We start from the raw sequence: 24,933 nt of genomic DNA, 5'->3' as shown, positions 1-24,933 counted from the left end.
GGAATGAGAGACCATATGAATGTAAGGAGTGTGGCAAAGGCTTTAAGTGTAGTACAATCCTTAGGCAACACCAGGGGATTCATAGAGATGAAAGACCATATGAATGTAGCAAAGGAACATAGGAATGTGGCAAAGGCTTTAAAGATGTGCATCCTTTATTAGACACCAGAGGATTCATAGTGATGATAGACAATACAAATGTATGGAATGTGGAAGAGATTTTAAATACATTTCATTTCTTATTCAATATAGGAAGATTCATACTGGAGAGAAGCCCTACAAATATATAGAATGTGGGAAAGTATTTATGAGAATTTCATACCTTTCCCAACACTGGAGGAGTCATAGTGATGAGAGACCATATGAATGTAAGGAATGTGGCAAAGACTTTAAGGATAGTGCATCCGTTATTAGACACCAGAGGAGTCATAGTGATGATAGACCATACAATGTAAGGAATGTGAAAGATATTTTAAATATATGTCAATCCTTTCTCAACACCAGAAGATTTACACTGGAGAGAAGCTCTACACATTTAAAGAATGTGGAAAAGTATTTAATCACATCTCAAATCATACTCGGCACCAGAGTATTCATAGGGATGAGAGAACATACGAAGGAAAGAAATGTGGCAAAGGCTTTAAGTATAGTACCACCCTTATTAGACACCAGAGGATTCATAGTGATCAGAGACTACATAAACCTAAGGAATGAGGCAAAGTTTTCAAATTCATCTCAACTCTTACTCAACACCACACTCTTCATACTGGAGGGAAGCCCTATAAATGTAAATAATGTGGGAAAGCATTTATTCAAATCTCACACCTTATTCAATATCAGAGAATCCATTGTGATAGACTCTACAGATGTAAGGAATGTGGAAAACACTTTAAAGATCATCCAAACCTTATTAAACATCACAAGGTTTATAATGATGAGAGATCATACAAATGTATAGAATGTGGCAAAGGTTTTCACTTCAACCCTTACTCAATGTCAGAGAATTTATATTGTACACAAGTCATATAAATGTAAACAATGAGGCAAAGCTCTTAATGAGAGATCATCTCTTACTAAGCACCAGAGAATTTACAATGGAGAGAACCACTAGAAACTCGCAATGTTTTTGATTATTCTCCAATTCTTACTTGCCACCACAGGATTCACACTGGAGAGAAGTCCTACAAATGCAAGGAATGTAGCAAAGCTTACAATTGAGCCCAATTCTTTCTCAACATTAGAGGATTCATCCTGGAGAAAGACCATGCAAAGGTAGGAATGTGACAAAAATCTCTAACAGTTCTTCACCCCTTACTAAGTTCTAGAGAATTCCTATGAAAGATTCTACAAATATGAAGAATGTGGCAGAGCCATTAGTAATTGCTCACACATTATGAAACAGCAGAGAATTCACTGAAGAGACAAACTCTAAAAATATAATTTGTCAAATCATTATTCTAATTTCAAACTATCTTCAACATCAGAGCATTCCTTTTAGATTCTCATTCATGTTATAAAGGTAGAAATCCCTGGTCAAAAATACATGCTTTTGGTAACAGCAAAATAGTTTCAATTGAGAGCCATTATTCACAAATGAGAAATTTATAGCAAAAAATTTACACTACCTATCTTGATATGTATAACAATTATCAGTGAGAAATCCTATGAATATAGAGAATGTTGCATTGCCTTTAACTGTTAATTAAAATGTTCTGGACATCATAAGTTAATGTGATATAAATATATTCTCCTATATCAATGAGTACAGATAGTTCATTCCTAAAATGCTGCTGATTTATTATAAGTCAAAAGTACTAAATATGTTCAGTCTTGAAAGTTGGAGAAACTATAATTTGCTAATAATTATAGGAGAAGAAAATTCTCATCAATGAGCATTTTTATTTTGTATTTTTTGGTGATTTACAATGGAATTTGAATTGCTTTATTTGTATCATGAATATATTTTATTAAATAAAAGTAAATGTTTCTCAAATTTTAACAAAGTCATGTATTTAATCATATTAAAATTTGTAGGTAACATAAAATAAAATGGTAGCATTGGGTAAGGAGTGTGTAGACATCTCTCAGTCATTTTAGGCAGTGTAATAATCTTCAAGTAATTTAGAGAAAATTAGTTCTATAAATGATATTTTCACTATTTCTCCTTTTTTATAATCATATGTAAATTGAGACAGACAAAGACACAGAAATATGAGAGTAAATCCAGAATTCTGTCCCTTGAAAATACTTAAAATTTTTAGGATACAGTATCTTTCCATCTGCCTGCCCTGTTTAAATGACATTTAGTGGTGTTTAGAAATGAATGCAGTGTGGGAACCAGGAGTTCTGCAGGCGAGTGAGGTGGGTCCACAGGAAAGGAGGAGAGTATGTCTGGAAATTCTGTCACAAGTCACCATGTACCTAGTGGGGAAGCAGGGTCCTTATGTCTGAATGTTAACTCAGGCTGTTCCATTGGGATTTCAGTTTCCCCACTTATACAATTAGGCAACCAAGGGAGGCTGTTGTAGCCAGGGTGCAGCCTTCCTCAGTTCCTCCATCTCATGGGATTCTGTGGGCTTTCTGTGTATTCAGGTGGTTTGGGGGCCATGGGGTTTCTGGAAGGGGTCCTGTGGTGTCGCCTTAGATAATTTGTTTTTTGGATGACATCATTGTCCTGGCATGTTCACAGATACTTCTCCTTGTGCTGCTATGTAGGTAGACCTGGAGGTCCAGAGAGGGTAAGCATGTGTGGCGGCTGTGACTCACTAGATCCTGGTCTGTATCCCACAGTCCACCTCACTTGCCCATGGGCAGGGAATTCCTGGCACCTCGGCTGTGAGAGAAGCCTAGATGGTGAGGCAGATTGACCCTTGTCAGAAGCAACCTTAGTGGACTCACTACATCTGTAAAGCAGAACACATACAGACACCTGTCTCTCAGGTTTTTGTGATGCTAAGCCACAACTTTGTGATTCTCTAAAAGGTAGTTTGTCATGGAAGGTGTAGGGGATCTGGGGTTTGAACAGTGCTATTTAGTTTTATATATGGAAACCTAATGCCCTTGTATTTTAAAATAGAACTATTTTGTACAAGACTTTGTGCTGGGCAGAGAAGGCATAGGCATGAACAACAGTCAGGAGTCCCTGCTTCCTGGTGGGGGCTGCTGTTCCCCTGGTCTGACCCAAGTTTGAAACACTAAACAGACATGTAGAGCTCACCCCTTTAGACATCTGGTCAAATGTTACCATCCACAGCAATGTTTCACCTGCCCAGTTATTCTAGAACACACCCCTCATTATGTCACTTATCTATCTCCAGTCCTTTCATGCCTATAAGTGAAAGACCTCCTCAGGATATGTCCCTTGCTTTCTTCTCCAGTTGCATTTTGCCATCCCTCCTCAAGGGTTCAAAAACACCTGTCTCACCCCTAGCAGAACATGCATCTCTCCTTGATGTGGGATTTTCCCTTGTTAGAATGGTCACTCCTGATTAGATGCCAGATGGTGACAGATTGTTTTCTATAGTCTATCAGAGTATGTGCCTATTTATTCTTTGGCTTGGTTACTGGATGCTTTAGAAAGATCTTCAAAGCTGCTCTTTTACAAGCAGGCTTACTTTGTACATCTCAATGAAATTTATATAAAGAGTTAATTTTCCAGCTGTGAAAGGCAGTATTTCACTCACTACCCAGTGTTCATTTTCATCATGTAGAAGATGATTCAGATAGTAGATAGATAGACAGACAGAAAGACAGACAGATAATCACAGAGTCAGGCAGAGAGACAAACAGATAGATATTCATACATATTTTTCTTAAAATTTTTTTCAGAAGTGGGGTAAGTGTCTCAATTTGGTCATGACCTCTTCTACAGCTGTTGTTCCTAGGATGCTACAGGAATATTTCCATTGAAGGCATTTTGTGTTCTTTGCTAGGCTTTGATTACTTTAAGCCTATAAATAGAGTATATGTGTATGTAAATATATATCAGAGATGCCAGGAGTTGTTTTACTTGTATTTACTGATTGGACATCTATAGAACTTGGTGAAGAATCAGTGCTTTTAGTCAAAAGCAGTCTTTAAGTTCCATTGGTATGAGGAAGACTTGTGACCATTTACCAGAACTTGCCACCAAGGGCATGTGTATCAATAGAATATCATATAACATAATTGCCCAACTAGGTAATGGGGATAAAAGTGGTTGAACATGATTCATTGATTTATTTATTATAGATATTTTAGATACATATTCATATACTTAATTACATAATTTGTATATTTGTAATTTTGTGTATACGTATATATATGTGTTTATGTACACACACATGTGTGTATGTTTATAATTTTTCTCTGAAATTAGCAGCATTGGACATGGATTCAGGTGGAGGTAAGTGCCAAAACACCAGTGACAATTGCTGAATTTTTGACTTGAGCAACCTAGGGGCTTACTGACACCCAATACTGTATGGGGCAGAAAGACCACATGATGCAGAAAAAAGAATGCTGGTTTTGAGGAAGGATTTTCCACTGTTGTTTGTGATGCCTACTAGATATCCATGTGGACAGGTCTGAAAGTGAGGGGAGAGGGCTGGGAACAAGATGGACATTTGGGAGGCAGGGGGATGTGCAAAAAATATCCTCATACTGAAGATGACCTAGGCTGAGGGCAATGATAGAAAAGTACAGAGAGCCTTATTCTGATCTGGGGACACACCTGTTTATTGATGGAGAAGAAAAATCTTTCAAGGAGACAGGGAGCAAGAACATCCATTTAGGAAGATGGACAATAAGGGAAATGTAATGACATGGATTTCTGGGAAGAGATGATTTTTAAAAGAATGGCAAGACCTCTTGTCCTGAAGACCACTCAGAAGTAAAGTAGAGAGTGACTGAGGAGAGACCATTGGATTTGGTGCCCTAGAGGTTTCTGATGCTGGCTGTGGAACCTCTGTCCTCACATAGGGGAAACTGAAGGCAACTGGGTGATGTATGGAAGAATAGAAGTTGGCACAGTGAAGGCAACAAGTGGAGATTTTTTCTGATTGCAGATGATGTGATGAGAGACCCAGTCAGGCATTAATATTGGACCTGAGAATTGGTGAGGCAGTCTTTCCAGAAAGTGCATTTTTGTGGCTTCAGAGATCTCTGTTCTATTATCATCTATGCCACCTATTCAGAAGAGTGGATTTTTTTTAATCTGAAAGCACAATCATGGTTACTGGGGACTGGGAAGAGTGCTGGGGCAGGTGATGGAGAGGGAGTGAAAGACAGGTCATTGGAAATGTTCACTGCTTACCATGCACTTGAAAATATCACACTCAATCTCATTAACATGTACAATTAATATGCATTTATTAAAAAAATATAGATCTAATCATTCTATTTGATCATTGAGAGGTATGCCCTCAATAGTGGGGGAGGGAGTTTATATCCTGGTTTGCTTCCTGTTTGTGAAAATGGTCATTGTTAGTCACCTGTGAGAAGAACTGTATCTCGGTCTTTTCTTATTTATCATGGTCATCACAATAATGGCAATACTGGTCACACAATTTGTAGCATGTGTCTTACATGGTTTTTGGTGGTATTTGTGTGTGTTAGTGCGTGTGTGTTTTCAGACAGGTGGTTAAATAATTAAGTAAGGAATAGGACAGAGATGAAGTGCTTCCTTGTCACAGCACAACAGAGTTATACAATTTTCACTGAAATCCTTGAGGTGCTACCATCCATCCATGGTCAAGGTTGTTTTTACCAGGCTCATCATTGGGAAGTTACTGCTTTCCCCTTTATCCATGTAGGATAAAGGAATCAGCACACCCTGAAAATGAGATGAGCAGTAAGTTCCACCTGCTGGTGGGAATACTGTCCACTTGCATTGTTTTGAAATCTTCTGTAAGGAATATTTGTCTGTTCCCATCACTTATATCTAGGGAAGTAATTGTTCATGTTAGTAAACATTCATTTTTGCTTTAGATTATATTTTATTATTAAAGCTATTTATTTTCCTACTCATATTCTTCCAGCTTTGGCTCATTGAAGATATTGTACCTTTGTTCGTAAGTCCTTTGTCACATCCACATTTGGGAGACTTTCCTCCTCCTCCTCCCCTCCTCCTCTTCTCCTTCAACCATTCTACTTCTCCTTTTCTTCCTTCTCCTCCTCCTTATGGTTTGCTTCCTGCTTGTGAAAATGGTCATTGCCAGTCACCACCTGTGGGTAGAACTGTATGTCAATCTTTTCTTATTTATCATGGTCTTCCTTCTTCTTACTCTTCCATTTCCTCCTCTTTCTCCTCCTTTTCTTCCTTTTCCTCCTTCTTAGTCTTCCAGGCTCAATTTTCATTTACATTCTGAGATCCTAGAATCAGCCATTTTTGAAAGGAAATATACTCCTTTTCATGGGTAGTTATTAGTGTCAGCTATTTAATTTTTAAGGCCCAAGGCTAACTGAAAAGAGAGTCCTTGATCAAATAGCAGGTAACCTGTGACATTAACATCATGCAACAGTAATCTATTTCTTTCTCTGTGTCAAGTCATATGTCTTGTGCATGTTTTTCTTTAGAGTTCTTTTCATTACCTAAAAACCAGTATTCTAAATTGTTTTCAAGACTTTTAACATTCATCTTTATTTATGCAATATCAATTCTAAATACAAACTTACAAGGAAATCATATTTTGTAGCCTGCACTCCCACATTGAGCTCATCTATACCAGAGCAGTGAAAATGTTACACACAACAAACAAAAGCAATTATTTTTATTACACCTTGATAACCAGTAACAGTTTCTCCCATTGATTTGTTAATGACTTCAAACTGTAAAGAAAGTGACTGTAGATGGGTCTGGTTTTTCTTTCCCTTCACATGCTCAGTTGGAGAGGTGGAGGTGGGCTAACACAGTGAAGTACCATGAGTGACAAAGGAGAAAACAGGGGTCCTTGGTCTTGGTGAAGAATTCACTGTCTTCTTTCTGCATTTGATTCGAGTTTTCATTGAACCCCACAGTGTGACCTTTCTGAGCTTCAGCGCCCTCACTCTGTGTGTTTTTTCATAGCTAGGACACACTCATTTCATGCCCCATTCCCTCCAATATCCCATAGTTTGTTGGCCCAGTGGACTTCTGTGCTGATGAAAATTAAAACTCCTTAATATGCATGAGGTTGACAGACACAGTATACATGTAGTTACATGTATGTGCTGTGTTCATACATGTGGTTCATTGTCTTTTTAGAATTCACTTATGAAACTTAAGTACTGAGATACAATTAATAAAAATTTACAATGGCAACAGCATAGTATTCCAGCATGGACAGGGTCACATTGAGCAGGGGTCCTGACTGTGTAGGAGGAACATCATAAGGCTAGACCTCCTTTGTCTGCCTGCTATCTCCTCCTCTTCCTCTTCTCTCTGTCAATTTTCTTCCCTCCCTCCATTCTGTTCTTGGTAGTAAGAACAGTAAGATATTTATATTGTTAAAAATGTATAAGTACACAGTATAGTATTGCAAATTAAGAGCAAATTATTTTGCAAATACCTAGAAGTTATATATCTTAATTAAGAGAAAGTTTCTATCCATCAAAGAGCAACCCCCCATTTCAGCCTAACCCTGTTTCCTGGCAACCAAGTGAGAGGAAACATTTTCAGTATTTGGAAGGTGTATTTTATCTAGTAGAGGAGGAACACATGCATTGAATTTCCACAATGTTCTACTTTTTGTACAGAGTCCTCAGGTCTGGAGAAAATTGAGGTCGAGTACCAGCAAAATTTGTCACCCATTCCTTTATGAGATTTCTGGGGATGTTATGGAGACACCAGAGGAAAACTGTTCAGTCCCTAATCTGAGCCCTTGGGGCAGAGTTAGCCCTCGGTCCTGTCCAGTATCCCTCACCCTCCCCAGAAGGTTCACAAAGAGTGAATCTCTATCCTTTCGATGTAAAAACTCTAGTTCAAAATCTCAGAGCCTCCATGGCTCTCCTGAGCACTGTTTCTACAACAGGCAAACACTGGTCAGAATCTCAATTCATATATTGATTGGCCTTGGAGAAAATTACTTTGACCAAGTCTTTCTCTCATCCATAAAGTGAGGCTGCACCAATTAAAAAATTAAATCTAAGAAAGAAAGGAAGAAGCCAGGGTACCATGACTGGAGGTGAGTGATGGCTCCTGAGAAACCTAGGATGTTGATGAAATATCCAAGGGAAGTAAGGTGGCAGACAGGTAATTTATAGGCCTTGGCATAAAATAATAGCCTGACAGCCCACTCTTGGGCATTGGCATGGACAAATGTAAGAGGCTTGCTTTTCTCATCAGTCACAACAGAGAGAGGTAAATGCTAAAGTTGAAATATGGAATTAAAGAAAAGTGACACAAATTTTATTTATTTATTTATTTATTTATTTATTTATTCATTTATTTATTTACTTACCAGGGTTTGAGTTCAGGGGTGCTTAACCACTGAGTCACAATCTCAGGCCTTTTTTAAAAATATTTTTAGAATATATTTTGAGGAAAAAAATGTAATCACAATATCAAAATGATCTTATATTAAATAGGCATTCTGGTTACAAAAGAAATATATAAAGTTATTAAGCACTTCTCTTTCACCTGAATTTGTTTTTCTTTTCTTAAATTCAAGGGAACTGCTGTATTTAAAAAAAATTACCATATACACTTGATTTTATTTTAATCAAATCCTTTTCCTTCTTTCTAAGACTCTTCCCTCCCTTCTTCCTCCCTCCCTCCCATCTAGGTGACAAGAGAGGCATCCGGGATGATGTGGCCTAATGATAATGCTGGTGTCTGGGGCAGCAGGTGTGTTGTGATTCCCATCCCCTTTCCAGTTTTGCAGTATTCTGCTGTATACTTTCAATTCTTTATAAGAGCCTTTAGCATTTTTATAAAACAACGCCATCAGTTTTCCAAAAAATTAGCACCATTTTTGCAGGGTTTGGGGGCATTGAATGACATGATGAAGAAAGCGCCTGTCACAGTGTGACTGCATGATTCTGAGAGACCCCCCTGATTCCTTTGTGGGGACATACATGCTGTTCTTAACTAGAATGTCCTTCCCTTTTCCCTTTAATGAATTTCTACTCATCCTTTATTACCTAGTTGAATGTGAAGAATTTTCAGATATCTATACCCAGTCAATCTGATCCTTTTTCTAGAGACTTTGAATCAGAGCAGCAACAAAGGGACAGTGGAAAGGTTTATAGTGTGCTCACCTAGAAGCAGTGTTCATGGAGGATTGTGAAGGGGTTTGGGATGCTGAGATCACCTGGCAGAACCCAGCTCCTCCCCTATTGAATTTTGTTGTCAGGTTCCCTTGACCTCTCCCATGACCTTTAACATATGTTTTTATTTAAAACACCCAGATCTGTTTCTCCACCTTGTAGCCAAAATCCCCAGCTGCTGTCCTGTCTCCCCAGCAATGAGTCAGTTTGTCAGAATGAATGATATTTACAGAGTCATTATAAAGAGAATCAGATCCCAAGATCCAACCTTCAGAAAGATGGCCCATGGTAAGACACCTGTGCTACATCATCCTGAGTTGCCTGGGGATGGCAAGGACAACACAGATGGTTCTTGTTTGCCAAGAGCTGTACCCATCTGCATTCAAAAACTCAAAGAACGTGCCGAAGGCTACAGCGCTAGACAAAAGCATAGGGCAAGGTCCTATCCAAACATGTGCTCCTTTAATTTTGGCTGGGCTCCTCCACATGCAGGGCAGGGACCTTACTTTCTTGCTCATCAGTCTTTCTGCTTCCATGATAGGGTTGACACACAGATGATATTCAAAACATGCTTGCTGGCATGCTAAAAATCATTATCATCTACACTGTGTAAATGGAGAGACTGATTCAGAGGTGAGCAGAGTGGTCCAAAGCCATCCACTTTTTATGTGGGGAGTCAACACTAACAGACCACAATTCCAATTGTCCCTCAACCTGAGTGGTGTCCAGGACCACAGGCAACTCCACAAGACCCTTTTCAGTCTTTTCCAACACAGTTCTCAAATGCAGTGTATCCATCAGGGGGCCAAGGGAGTGGCAGGTGTCCCTGTGAGCTTGACTTGGACAGCCAGGCTGATGAAGAAGAGCAGAACTTTTGGGGTTTCACTGGATATTGGTGGAATTGGATCAAGCCAGGTCAAAAAAGTTTCCAGGACCAGAAGGGAAGACATGCAATTCCAGTATGCTAAATTTTCTATATGAGGAGGAGCTAGGTAGGCAGAAAGCAATGGAACAAGTAGGTGGAGTTGGCATGGTGCTGAAGAGGGTCACCAAGTGGAACCCAAACATTGCACAGAGACTGAGAAGTTGAGAGAGTTCAAGTCGAGCAGAAGTGACAGGCCAAGCGATTCCCCTGGTGCAAACTGGAGTCAAGTGAAACATGGGTAATGGGAGTAACTGGGGGGTGGAGCTGAGTGGGGTTGGAGCAATTGGAGGGGTGGGGCCAGATGAAGCATGTGGGAGGAAGCCCTGCTCAGGACTTCTCACGTGTTCTCCTCAGTTGGTGACTAGAAGGCATGGTGGGTGCAAACTCAAAAGGTGAAGGGACCCTGGAGAGGCGCCTATGCTCTGGAAATCTTGTCAGAGGTCGCTGTGGACTCCTCCAGGAAGGAAGGTCCTTGGCCTCCCCTGCAGGACATGTGTCCTGGGGAATGTGGCTTTAGAGACCTTGTTATTTTGTGAGCGACCAATGTCCCAGGGTTGTTCAGAGATTTCTGATGCCTCCTGTGTTACCTGGAGGTCCAGAGAAGTTAAGTGGGTGGTGCAGCTGTCACTCTCTGGAACCTGGTCTGAATTGCAAAGTCCCATGTCACTCATGTTCAGGGTTTTCCTAGTGCCTGGGCAGAGAGAGAAGCATACATGGTAGAGGTAGACTTGAACTATGCAGGGGCTACCTTAGAGGAGGTACTGCAGCTGTAAAATGGGATATGGATGTGACACCTGCCTCTCAGGCTGATGTGAGGCCAAGCCCCAGCTTCCTGTTTCTCTAAAAGAGAGTTTGGCATGGATGGAGCAGGAAGTCTGGGTTTTGACAGTGTAATAATTTAATTTTATACATGGACATATGTTCCCCTTGTATTTTAAAATGTATTATGTACCATGCTCTGTTCTAGGCAGAAAGGACATAGACATAAACTAGCCTGCCAGGAATCCCTGCCTCCATTCTTGTCGGTGCTGGTGTTTCACTGGTCTGGTCCAAGAATTCAGGCACTAAACCGACATGGAGCCCTGACACCTGTAGGCATCTGATCTAATGTTACCATCCATGGTGATATTTCACCTGCTTAATTATTCTAATACTCACCCCTCATTATGTCACTTAGCTGCCCCCAAGGCTCTCCCACCTGTGAGACAAAACCCTCCTTCAGGAACTCTCCCTCACTTAGTTCTACAGTTGTATCTCCACATCCCTCCCCAAGGTTTCATGAACTACTCTCTCACCCCTACCAGTTCATACCTCTCTGCTTGGTGTGTGTGTTTTTGATTCTTAGAAGTGCTGAACTCTTGGTTAGGAACTAAATGGTGCTGGAAGTGTACTTAAGACTTTGGCTAGGGTCCACCATAGCTTCTGCCAACCTATTGGCTGGCTTGGTTACTGGAAGTTTTAGAAAGCCCTTCAGTACTTGTCTACAAGCAACCTGTATTTCCCTTGTAAAATTTTTTGTAGGAGGTACCAGTATTGAATCACAGAGCCACATCCCTTGCACTATTTTATAAAGAGACAGTGTCTCACTGAATTCCTTAGCACCTCACCATTGCTGAGGCTGGCTTTGACTTTGCCATCTTCCTGCCTTAGCATCCTGAGCTTCTGGGATTACAGGCATGTGCCACCATGCCTGTCTCTTTGAAACTCTTTATAATTTTTATGTATGGAATTTATTCTCCAGATATGAAAGGGAATATTATTATACTCACTGCTCAAAGTATTCATTGTCCTAGTGGAGGAGAAGATGAATACACACACACACACACACACACACACACATATACAGATACATAAATATGTACATATATATATAGGTACATGTATGTGTATATGTATATATATATATACATGAATATAGGAATATGTATTCTCAGAACATTATTCAGAAGTGTTGTAATGGTCTGAATTCAATCATGGCCTCTTGCTATAGCTGTTGTTCCTGGGATTCTTCAGGAATCAGCTAGTGTTGGAGGCATTTTGTGTTCTTTGCTAGGCTCTGATTATTATAAGCCCACACCCCATTTGGCATCTGAAGGTTTTAGTGAAGCATCGTGCTTTTTAGCAAAAGCAGCTTTAAGTCTCTGTGATGTAAGGAGGATTTTTTGCCATTTAGCAGAACTTGCCCCATGGGTGTGTGTATCAATAGAATACCTATTATAAAGCATGATGGCTTGACTAGGTAACAAGAGAATGAAAGTGGTTGATTCTGATTTATTTATAATTATTTTTATATTTATACATATTATATATTTATAATTTTATTTATATATACAAACACACATATGTATTTATAATTTTGTCTCTAGAATAAGCAGAAATTGGTGATGAATTGCTATAGGGATGAGGGCCAAAAGACCAATGGCAATTCCTAAATTTTTGGTTTGAGCAACCCTGGGGATTATTGACACCCAATATTGGACATGGCAGTAAAACCACATGGGGAAAGAAAAAGAGCATTTTTTTGTAGGAATGCCTTTGTGTTGGTGTTCTTAAGGTCTAGTACATATCTATCTGGGTAGATCTGAAGGGGAAAGGAGAGGGCAGAGAAGAGGATGGACATTTGGGAGGCAGAAGAATGTGGAAAATATTTACTGCCATGAGTTTGTGGGCAAACTACATTGACAACAGAGAAACACAGGGAGTCTTGCTATAAACTGGGGACATGCCTATATTTAACAAAGGAGAAAACAGGATTCTATGAGGGAGACAGAGCAGGGTACCCAGTTAGGGAAATGGAAAACCAGGGAAATGGAATGACATGGATTTCTGGGAAGAGATGATTTTCAAAACAGGCAGGTCCTCTTGTCATGAAGGTCACTCAGAAGTGGCCTAGAGGATGACCAACGAGGGACCATTAGATATGGTGCCATGGACATTTCTGATGCTCTCAGTGAAACCACTGTCCTTAGATGGTGGGAGTTGAAGACACCTAGATGATGTGTGGAAGAATAGAAGTTGGCACAGTGAAGACAATTGCTGGGGATCATTTTTCTGATTGTGAACAATGAGGTGAAGGGAGACACAGCCAGGCACTAACATTGGTGATCTATGAGATGTGGGGAGAGGCCATTCCAGAAAGTGAATTTTCCTCTTGTTTGTGGCTGCAGAAATCTCTCTTCTATTACTCTGTTTTCAACTCTACACAAGAGTGTATTTCTTAAAATCTGGAAGTAAAATATTGATTTCTGGGGACTGGGAAAGATGATGGTGCAGGGTGTGAAATGAGAGTGGAAGATGGGTAATTAGATAAGGTCACTGGCTCTGGAAATATCACACTTGATCCCATTAATATGTGCAATAAATGTGTTAATTTTAAAAACACATAGAGCTTATCATTCTCTTTGATCACTGAGGAGTAGGCCCTCAACACTTGAGGAGGAAGTTGATATTCTTATGTTTTGTTCCTTGCTTGTGAAAATATTCATTGTCAGTCACCTCCAAAAAGAATTGTATCTTAGTCTTTTCTTATTTATCATGATCTTCACAATAGTGGCAAATACTGACCACATTTTGTAGAATGTATCTAACATGATGTTTGGTGTCGTGTGTGTGATGAGACTGGTGGTTACATAATTTTGAAAGAAACAGGACAGAGGTAAAGTGCCTTATTGTTACAGCATCATGAGGTGAACTGATGTTCTCAAAACCTTGAGGGATACAATCTATCTATGGTCCAGGTGGTTTTTGCTAGGTTCAAACTTTGGGAAGTTCCTCCTTTTCCAGCACTATTCTTTGTGATCAAGTCACTGAATCTACCCATTCTGATAAGAAGAGGAATAGTAAGCACCACTTGCAGGAGGGGATGCTGTCCATCTGCATTGTTTTCAACTCTTCTGTTAGAAAGTTTTGTCTGTTCCCTTTATATATTATCTACATAGTCAATTGTTTATGTCAGTATAAACACATATTCATTTGTTGCTTTCAATTTTATTTCACTATTCAAGTCATTTGTTTTACTGTTCATATTCTTCCAGTTTTCCCTCTTTGAAGAACTTTTACCTTACAAGCAAGTCATAGTCTATACCCTGCATACCAACATTGAGTTCATTCATACTTGAGCAGTGAAAATATTACACAACACCAACTCAGTTTTTTTTCAGTACACCTAGGCATTTTACAATTTCTCAGATTTGTTTGTTAATAAGTTAGACATGAGAGGAAAGTGACTGTAGATGGTCCTGGTTTTCCTTTTCCTTCACACCTTTAGCTGGAGAGGTGGAATAACACAGTGACAAAGGAGAAGACAGGTATCCTTAGTCTTGGTGAAGAACAACTGCCTTCTTAGTTCTGGTTTATAAACAAAGTGTGGCCTCCCTGGGCTTCAGCACCCCCCTCTGTGTACTTATTTGTAGATAGAAAACCGGTACATTTTACATGACTCCCTTTCTCCCATATTTCCTGACCCAGTGTCCTTCTGGTAAAGATGGAAATCAAACTCCTCAATGTGCATGGGGTGGTCAGGATGCAGTATACATGCAGGTTGCATGTACATGTTGTGTTTATACATGCATCCATTCTCTTCTTGGAATTCACTTAGAAAACATAAGTACTAAGATGCAATCCATCCATTCATCTGTTGAAGAGCACCTACTTCGATTAAATAGTTAATTGTGCATTGAGCTGCTATGAACATTGATGTGACTGTGTCATTGTAGTGTGCTGATTTTAAGTCCTGTGGGTATAAAATGAGGAGTGGGATAGCTGGGTCAAATGGTGGTTCCATCCCAAGCTTTCTGAGGAATTTCCACACTGCTTTCCAGAGTGGTTGCACCAATTTCCAGACCCACCAGCAATGGAAGAGTGTACCATTTTTCCCATCTCCTTGCCAACTTTTATTTTTGCTCATATTCCTGTTAATTGGGCTTGACTGGAGTGAGCTGGATCTTGAGGTAGTTTTGATTTGCATTATTCTAATTGCTAAAGACGTTAAACCATTTTTCATGTATTTGCTCATCAATTGTATTTCTTCTTTTGTGAATTGTCTTTATTTTCTTAACCCATTTATTAATTTGGTTATTTGGTATTTTTGGTGTTTAGTTTTTTGAGTTCTTTATATATTCTGCAGATTAATGGTCAATCTGAAGTGTGTGGTAAAGATTTTCATACATTCTGTACACTCTCTCTTCATGCTATTGTTTATGTTGCTGTGAAGAAGCATTTGTTCGATTACATCCCATTTACTGATTCATGATTTTACTTCTTGTACTTTGAGAGTCTTGCTAATTAAGTCAGTTCCTAAGTCAACATCGTGGATATTGGGTTTACTTTTCCTACCATTAGATGCAGAGTTTCTGCTCTAGTGCCTAGGCACAGTTTTCCAGTTTACTCAGCACCATTTGTTGAAGAGACTATCTTTTCTCCATTGTATCTTTTAGGCATTTTCTATAGTATAAGATCATTGTTTTTATATGGGTTTGTATCTATGTTCTTTCTGAACCATTGCTCTATGTGTCTGAAGTGGTGACAACACCATGCCACTTTTGCTTCTGTGACTCTGTAGTATATTTTAAGTTCTGGTACTGTGATGACTTCAGTTTCACTTCCCTTGCTAAGAATTACTTCAGCTATTCTGGTTCTCTTATTTTTGCAAATGAATTTCATGATTGTTTTTCTGTTTCAATGAAGAATGTCATCAGAATTTTATTAGGGATTGCATTAAATCTGTATAATGCTTTTGGTAGTACATCCATTTTGACAATGTTAATTCTGCCTATCCAAGCACATGAGAGATTTTTCCATCTTCTAATGTTTTATTTCAATTTCTTTTTTTTACTGTTCTGTAGTTTTCATTGTAGAGGTCTTTCATCTCTTTTGTTAGTTTAACTCCCAAATATTTTATTTTTTGAGGCTTTTGTGACTAGAATAGTTTTCCCACTTCCTCTTTCAGTGGATTCATCACTTATGTATAGGAATGCATTTGATTTATGGGTGTTAATTTTATATTCTGCTACTTTACTGAATTTATTTATTATTTCTGGAAGTTTGCTGGTGGAATTTTTTAAATCTTCTCAATAGAGAATCATGTCAATGACAAATAATGAAAGTTTGAGTTCTTCTTTTCCATTTCATTTCTCTCTTTTTATCTTTGAAGTAACTTCTTTATTTTTTATCATTTTTTGATTCATTTTATAAAAATGGAATATAATTTTTATTTCTCTGGTTGTAAATGAAGTAGAGTCACACCATTTGTGAATCAAAAATGTCCATAGGGTAACAGTGTTTCTCTCATTCTACTATCTTTCCTTCCTCCCATTCCCTCCCCAACCCTCATTTCCCTCTTACACAATACATCCTTCCTACATTCTTTCTTCACCCCTCCCTCACCACTATGTATCATCATGCACCTGTCAGAGAAAACATATGGTCTTTGCTTTTTGGGGGAAATTGGCTTCTCTCACTTAGCATGATATTCTCCAACTTTATCCATGCACCTGAAAATTCCATAATTTTATTCTTTTCTATGGCTGTACAATATCCCTTTGTGTATATATGCCATAGTTTCTTTATCCATTTATCTGTTAAGGATATCTAGGTTGGTTCCACTATCTAACTATTGAAAATTGAACTGCTATAAACATTGATGTTGCTCCATCAGGGACTTATGGTGATTTTAAGTCTTTCTGGTATAAACCAAGGAATGGGTTAATGTTCAGTTGTTTCCACCATGGGATATTCTTAGGATGTTAATATGAGTATTAGTTTACATATGATAATTCTTTTCCCTGATTTAAAGTCATTTTAGCAGATCAATGAAAGGGCAATTGATGGATAAGGTAGGTAATTCATGGCAATAAATATTTACATATAAATTGGGAACAATACAACTCATTGAAGCACTTATTATAAAGGTCTGTACACCCTCAATGTTTTTATAAGTAACTAACCAAGGCCACGAAGGTGAGACCCACCTTATGAGAATGAGATGCTGATGTCACACAGATATGTTGTGTCACTAGGTTATCTTAAAAAGATTCATGATTGATATTTTTATGACATATTTGTTATTCACATGTAAAAAAGTATGCACATTTTAAAAAAAGCATATTTCCATATTCACTTAATCCAGAGAGCATATATTCTATGCCATAATTTATTATTCAGAAACCAGTATATTGGAACTTATCCTTCATCAGTAGTTAAATATGTGCTATCTTCCCCAAAAAACATTTCAAGAAGTTAATAATTTGTTTTTCAGTAAAGATTATCAACAAAGGACAGGTGGTGGCATATTCATTGGCCACAATCATCTGAATATAATGACAAATGGGGTCATTATTCCACATAATTCTTGAGGAGGAGAAGATACAGTCAAAACAGTACATAAACACAAAGGAATTCATAAACAGAAGGATGGTCCAGGTGGCCCGCTGTACAGGGGATGCTTTTGGAGACAGGTTGGTGCTTTGGAGGTGCTGGAAGTACCTCTTATGCCTGCACAAGAGAACCACTAGCTTGTATCCACTTGAGAGGGCCATGAGTCCTATAAGAAAGACATCCCAGAATACACCTAATACAGAAAATAAATGTCTTTGAAAGTAACTCATTGATAAAATCATGCACAATTTAGTATTATACATAATACTACTTGAGGTCACATTAAGGATGGCAGTAGAAGAGTATGAAAAGTGAGCACTAAAGACCATGTAGAAGATCCACAGGAACATGAGGGACACAGGCTCTGATGTGGGGACTATTTTTAAACTTTCCAAGCAGGAGCTTCTGGGGCTGAGGGTGATGGCCTGCACAACACTCAGCAGGCATGTGGCACAAATGGAAAAGACCCTCAAAAACCTGTACAAGTAGGTAAATGATTTACACCTGATGTCACTCCAGAAGTCCTGAAACACAAAAACATTTGTACCTGTGCATCCCAAAATTATCAGCATCCCTAGGTGGATTAGAGTCAAGACACCAATGATCAGGTCATTGGATTTGAGCCTTTGCTGGAGAAGGAATATGAAGATGTGGAAGAGAAGAAGGATGGTGTTGGCTGAGATCCCAAGATGAACTTCAGAGAAAAGTGCATTTTTTATGCTAATAAAATCATGTAGTTGGTTGGTCTTTTTCATCTTTTGGGCAAGAAATCCCATAGTATCTACCTTAGGAGAAAATTATAATAAAGTCATTATTTCAAATAGCATCAGCTTCATGAATCTCAGCCTATCCTATTACAATCAGAAAATGTCTGCATTTATCCCAGCACACACTTTTTTCACTTCAGCACTCAAGCCACTCTGACACTCTCCAGGTGCCTTTTTCCTTTATTACCAAACCATGTCTGGATTCTGTAATGATTGTTGGACTCCCACTCTACATATGCTTTTCTATCCATTTAGATTTTACATATTTTTGAAAATAGTTCGTAATTATAATCTCACCCTGAAATTTTCTGAGGTAGTGTCTTACTTGATTTCCATCTTTCTCCTCCTTCTTATCCCCAAGGTACATATCAAAAAGTATGGTTTTGTTGAATTCAATTGGGAAAATGGCATAAGAGTGGAGAATTCTAACTCTCTGAAGAATTGAATACCAATGGAATAATTGTATACATGAATATATAATTTCAGTGTTGTCTTTATTCTGGTTATCAGAGATAATATCATTAATATATCAACTGAACCAACATTGAGGGGTGCATGGTAGGTCAAATTGCTTCAAATTGTATTTGTGAGGGGAGCAATCATCTGTTTTCTCATCTGCAGTGTGAGCATCATCCTGCTGCTCTTTTTGAGATGAAATGACAGACAAATCCTATTATGTACTCACCACTTAGCTGTGGATGTGCACCCTCACTTGCTTTGCACTGTCATGTCACAGACCTCAGTTTCACCACTGTTGCCAATGCTCTTATGCTTCATTTCTGTTCACTAAGATAAAAATGGACAAATGGGATTTGGGAGGTCAGACTTATCCTGCTTCAAGCAAGTGTATTTGGGACTGAGGTTCAGAAAGGCAACACCCTCTTCATTGTAGCACTACTTGTGCTGAAAATCTACAAAGAGCACTAGGGAGAAATGGCTGGCACTTCAGGGAAGGCAAAACTGTTACCCAGCAGATTTCAGTCTTGCAGGCAAATCTGCCGTGAAATACACAAACTCCAGCAACGTGATTAGCAAAACACTGGACAATGTTTGGGCAAGTGAAGGACAACTATGTGTGAGAAATAGAGGGGGAAATTATTGGTTGCTTATGTAAATTGTTAGGGTTGTACAATACAGTGTTCACATGTAGAGCTGTGATATTTGTATTATAGTTATTTAAAATTTCTCCTGAGAGAATTCAGTAGGAGACAAAATATTCTTTAAAAAAATATTTTTAGTTGTAGATGGATATCATACCTTCATTTTATTTATTTTTATATGGTGCTGAGGATGGATCCTAGCACCTCAGAAGTACTAGGTGAGCACTCTACCAATGAACCACAACCCCAGCCCAAGAAAGTGTTGGTTTTAAAGGAAAAGGAAAAAAAATACAGAAACCCCCAGAGATGCTTCTTTGCAGATGCCAACTTGTCATTTACTGGGAAACCAAAGCAGTCCTATAGGTCCATTTGTCTTCCCCTAGACTCTCTGATTTAGTGTGTAAGATTCAAGTCCTGCTTCCTTGATCAAAAGTTTTGGCTTTTCATGCCTATCTCTTCTTTGTGTCTTAGTTACAAGAAAAAGAGATGGGTTCACATTTATCTGTTCATGCTAAAGACATGAAAAGTTGAGTTTGGGAAAAACATCTGAAAGTTAGGTACAGTTGCAAGGACAGGATAGTATTTGAATGACCTAAATATCCTTCTAAACAAAATCAGATTCTGACATTTCCATTGAAATGGAAATTGGAAAAAAGTACATTTTTTCATGGCCAGAACACTAAAGACTAATAAACACAAATGAACACTAATATTCTTCCCCTACATTCTCAAGAATTATATTCCTGGGTGCTTTGAAGGCAGGAATGGGAAGTTACTAGCTTGTTCACTTGATTTTTTAAAAATATTTAATGTACTTCCAATCCTCCTCATCTTGGAAATCTTATTTCACATTTTCTAATTGAATGAGTACAGGGTAAAGAAATATTTATTTGGTGAAATTAATTTGGATCCAAACTATTCATGAGAAAATACATGTAGGTACTTCATAGCGATGTGAGATCCACTTCTATAAAATAAGGTTTTGTATATGGAATGTCATTTCCTTTGAAAATTTTCACGACTTGTATTGACTCAAACTGTAGAAGATTCTTGCATCAATAGTTCTCTTGCATTTATGAAGATGACAGAAGATTTTAAGTAATAAAAGTGTTAAATTAATACTTATGGTTTACCTGAAAATATGACACACCATATGTAAGTTGTCTGACTAGATGTCAGAAAAAAAAGAAAACCCAAATTAATTGCTATTCTCTATGAAAACCATTGACTAACTTTAGAAAGACCTAAATTAAAGAAGCATATATTCTTAGGAAAATCTGCCCTCATTACACCACACAGGACACAGGCCTCTGGGCTGATTAGGACTGTTGAACCTGAAGTCAACTCTGCAGCTACTGGAAACCTCACTAGTAGACTCAAATTCCCACCTTCCACAGCCTTTCTTCAGGACTCACCTGCATGCTATTTCTTCATCTGGGGACACAGTGGCACTTACCTAGGTGGCTGAGGCATGGGAAGACTCCATGCAGCTGAGAAGAGCCCAAAGAGTTTTAAGTTTTAAGCACAGGGTGTCTTAAGTCTTTCTCTGTGGGCCTGTAATTTTAATATCTGTAGGAAGGTGACAAGATCTCACTGGAGAAGAGAGAACTGTGACTTTCCCAGTGGAAAATGTCATCTGTCTCTTAATTTTACTTTATTCCCTGGTGGATAATAGCAAACCTGGGAAAACTGGGCTCCAAACATTTTTATAACTTCCCTGGACACATCTGGAGAGGGATCTTGATTGGAATCATGTCTCCATCATGTTGACAACTCCAGTTACCCTAACTTTGATCCTAAGATCAAATTAGTCCAAACCCATTCCACAATATACAATGCCTCTACTTTGAAGTGAGGTATTCCTGGTGCCTCCCATGGTTTCTCCGTGGCTCTGAGGGTCCTTTCTGTATGATGTGTGATGAGTTCCTCTTCCCTAGCTTGTTCCCACATGAACCACCTAGTTTCTTGGTACTGTTATTTCTGTGTGCCATCATTTCCAAACTGGCAGTTTTGTGATTCAGGTTCAGAGTAAAATAATAAAATCAATCTGAAATGAAATGAGAAGTAAAAAAGAGGCAGAGCTGAAGGCCACAGGTTGAGGAGGTAAAAGGCAGATTAAATGTAGTGAGAACTGAGGCAGATCCTGAGTGGGAGTCTGCTCCAAGGAAACTGCACAATCCACTCTCATCCTCACTAATGGAGATGGGAGGCCTGCACTTCCTCTGAAACAAACAGGTAAAATTAGTCTCACTCTCCTCTGTATATATTAAGTTATAAAAATCATTATAAACTTTCTATTAGGTAGAAGGGTGTGAAGGGAGGGGAGGTTGTAAGCAGATAGGAAGGAGAGTAGAATAAAACAGACATTATTACCTCATAAACATATATGACTGGGGCCAGGGACATTGCTCAGTTGGCAGAGTTCTTACCTCACAAACACAATCCCCAGCACTGCAAAACCACAAAAACAAAAAATATATGACTGCATGACCAGACTGATCCTACAATATGTACAATCAGAAAATGTGAAGTTACAGTCCTCTTATGCATGATATATCAAAATGTATAAGTGCATTCTACCATCATGTACAACTATTAGAACAAATAAAAAATTAGTTTAAAAAAAGATGAAATGGAGCCCTGTGACATGAAGTCAAAATAAATTAAAATCAAGTAGAACTAGTGATGTTCCGGATGTTGGAATCAGAAGATAATTTTTTATCACAGTCTTATCAATATGTGAAGGGTTAATACAAGTATCACAACAAATTAAAAATTAGTTATTTCTAGAGAGAATCAAAAACTTGAACTAAATGAAAATACATAAAATAAAAACTCTAATACCTTCTGGCTAAAATTGCGCATGGTTGGGGCTGGGGTGGTTTGAAAACTGCACAAGAAATTTACAACAAATGCCAAAGCATAAGAAATCAAAAGTCATGTTAGAGGAACATAAAATAGGATAAGATCACAAGTAGTTGAACATACATTTCAAAATATGTGCAATTAGGGAAGACTCATCTGGTAAGGATGCAGACCAGGGCTTCATGCACTGTGGAAAATTGTGTCCCCTTATGCAACTCAATCCTGACTCAGCTAAACATCTTCCTCTGGTGACCTGCATTTTGCCCTACTCTGATGTGTTGCATGGCATGACCTATTGATCACCAAGGTGCTACCTTGAATCCTGTCCCACATGTACACTCATTCCCTGGCAGACTCCTGGGATGAGTGTGGCACAGGGTTGGTATGTGTCCCTCCCGAACTTTGTAGAGTCTGCTTTTGTGTGAAGCCACTGAGAGCTCTTTGGAAAGGTACAGAAGTATACAGGCATAACCTTGTTCCACTATGGACTTGCTGTGTGAATTTGGGCAGGTGAGTCCATTCTCTATTTGTCTAAATTTCCCTAATTTTTTAATAGAAAAATGACTCCATTTCTAATTGTGATGGTTGGCACAATTATGTGGACACCAGGGGTGTATCTCCAACAAGTTAAATAAGAATATTTGGGAAGTAGGTCTCAGGCATTAAATTTATTAAAGCTTTCAGGAATGTTCTCAGATGTGGTAACTAGACTAGGATAAATGTTAATGGACAAAGGTCTGAAGTGGATCAGCATGCATTTGAATTCTGTTTTTTATATATTTATAGAGTCTTGAATAGGTTTTTAACCTCTCAATGCCTCTATTTATTCATCTGTAAGGTGTGGCTAATGCCATTTGCTTCCTAAGACTGCAATGATAATTAAATGACTTCACAGAGAGTAGATACTTGGTGCACAGTGAGTGTTTCCTAAGGCAGGGAAGGATGGTCCTTTATATTTTTGCTTTAATGATGGACACTTAGTGGTAGCTCAGTTGGCAAAGCCCTGAGCAACTTAGCAATCACCCATCTCAAAATAAAATACAAAAAAATGCCTGGGGTTTTTACTCAGAGGTGAAGCATGGACAATTTCAATCCCTGGTACTCCAAAACAATCATTTTATTAGTGCATTGTAATTATCTCAACAGTATGTTCACTGGGACATAGCCATGTATGTGCATAACATCATTTGATCAGTTTCATTCCTCAGTGCATGACTTTTCCCTCTCATCCTCTCTCCTTCTACTCTACTCTACTCTTCTCCCTCCTATTAGTGTGAGATCCCCTTTCTTTTTTGCAATCCGTATTTCTTTCTATCTTTCATGTAGGAGAGAAAACACTTAACCCTTTACTTTCTGAGTCTGGTTTATTTTAATTAGCATGATATTCTCCAGGTTCATTCAACTCCCACTCATGACATCATTCCATTCTTTATGGGTGAGGAGAATGAGTACAGTTGTAAAGAGATATGTAGATGCTATTTCCTGGGAATGTCACCTGCCAGCAACCAGGAGCTTCCACATCCTGCTGTTGTGGGAACCAGGGAACTGAGAACCAGGGAGAAAAATGTCTGATGTGAAGCATGTGGGGCCCTCCCATCTGTGGCTTTTACTGCTTGTACACCCACTGAGCAGGCTGGCAATATTATGTCATTCATTGTCTGTGTTGACAACTATGTTGTCTCTGTGTCTGAGTTTTCATTACAGTTTTGTGCCTGAGAGAAGGGAGTCAGCCTGAAGGTGAAATCCCAGCATCCTCCAGGTGTTAGCTATAGGACTCAGCTCCTTCCCACAATTCATTCTCTTGTATCCATTCATGCAATTATATTTAGCATCTTCACAGTGGTCAGCATTTCACAAAGTATTTCTGCTGTTCTAGCCCTGAGCTCTGGTTGGTGATAGGGAATCTGGAGTCAGAGAAGACCCGGGTCCACTGGCCTGGTGAACTTGGTTAAACAATTTTACTTTTCTGCAGTTTAGTTTTCCCATATTGTAAGGTGGGACTGACACCTAATGATGGTGACACTTAATGACAGCAGAAGCCATATCTGAGCATATACTGAACTAATGTGTTTGGGACTTTATCCCTGCTCCCTTCACTGGCAGCAGAAACCCTGTGTGCAGGAGCCATGTTCACACCCATCTTGCAGTACAGAAAGGCAGAGCCTTGTAGAAGTTAACTTGTTCAAGGTCATGCAACTAGCAAATGGCAGCTTCATTCTGACTGTGGGGACAGAGAAACAAATTCACAAATGAGCATGGAAAAGGGATAGCAGGTCATGATCAGGTCTTACAGCAAGAAAAGAAGGTGTAGGCAATGGGAGGCTCAGCTATGACCAGGGGCTCGGTGGGTCCCCTGACTAGGTGAGAGCTGAAACCAGAATGCAGGGCAGAAACAGGCTACACTCCTGTCTTAAAGGGGTGGCTCAGAGCTGACCAGCTCAGGAAGCTTGAGCCTACCTAACCCTTTGCTTGCAGGGAAATGGTCCCATGGATTGCTTCTAAAATTTATGTGTAGAAAGGAAGAATGTGGGGATGAGCCTTAGTGGGGTATCCTGAACTCCTTGCTCTTGTTTCTGAAGATACATTGGTGCACACAGGGAGGGAGGCCCAGAGAGTCCATGACCTGTTCAAAACTGAGACAAGTGTTCATATGGGTGGAAAAAGTTGAGAGGACATA

This window comes from Sciurus carolinensis, unplaced genomic scaffold, assembly GCF_902686445.1.
Source record: "Sciurus carolinensis unplaced genomic scaffold, mSciCar1.2, whole genome shotgun sequence".
NCBI classification, from domain to species: Eukaryota; Metazoa; Chordata; class Mammalia; order Rodentia; family Sciuridae; genus Sciurus; species Sciurus carolinensis.
The sequence above is the reverse complement of the archived record's forward strand: the minus strand, read 5'-3'. Positions refer to the sequence as shown.